Source organism: Microtus ochrogaster, chromosome 26 (assembly GCF_000317375.1).
Source record: "Microtus ochrogaster isolate Prairie Vole_2 chromosome 26, MicOch1.0, whole genome shotgun sequence".
NCBI classification, from domain to species: Eukaryota; Metazoa; Chordata; class Mammalia; order Rodentia; family Cricetidae; genus Microtus; species Microtus ochrogaster.
Genome location: NC_022025.1, coordinates 7409690 through 7410208, shown reverse-complemented (window position 1 = coordinate 7410208; position 519 = coordinate 7409690).

The window sequence follows — 519 nt, the reverse complement described above, 5'->3', positions numbered from 1 at the left end:
TGTGTGTGTGTGTGTGTGAGTGTGTGTGTGTGTGTGTGTGTGTGTGTGTGTGTGTGTGTGTCTCCCTCTCATCAGAGTAACTTTAACCAGGGAAGGTTTTAAAGCCTCCTTAGAGATTATTCCCGCCTCCACACATCCCCCCTTGGGTTCAGCCACCTCCTTCTCCTGCTCTACAAGTGTAGTGAAGAAATTCCTTGGAAAGCCTATATAAACGATCAGTTCAAGACAAATATAGGTCCACTGAGAATTATAAATTACAACAGGGGATTCGCGAAAGGATATTCCAAATCTAAAAGTGGCGGTGGTTTTGAGGCTCCTGGAAGGCAGTGGCCAGGCTGACTCTTCCACCGCCCCGCCTCGCATTAATTAGATCCACTTTCCCAGTGCTGGCTTCAAGGGCAGAGGAAGATGACAAAGTTCACAAAAGTCCCTGCTGAGTGTCAAGGACCAAAATGAAAAGAGAAGCGTGTTCCTGTGTCTCCATGAGCTGGTGAGGGGTAACTCTGTTGTCTGTGGGAC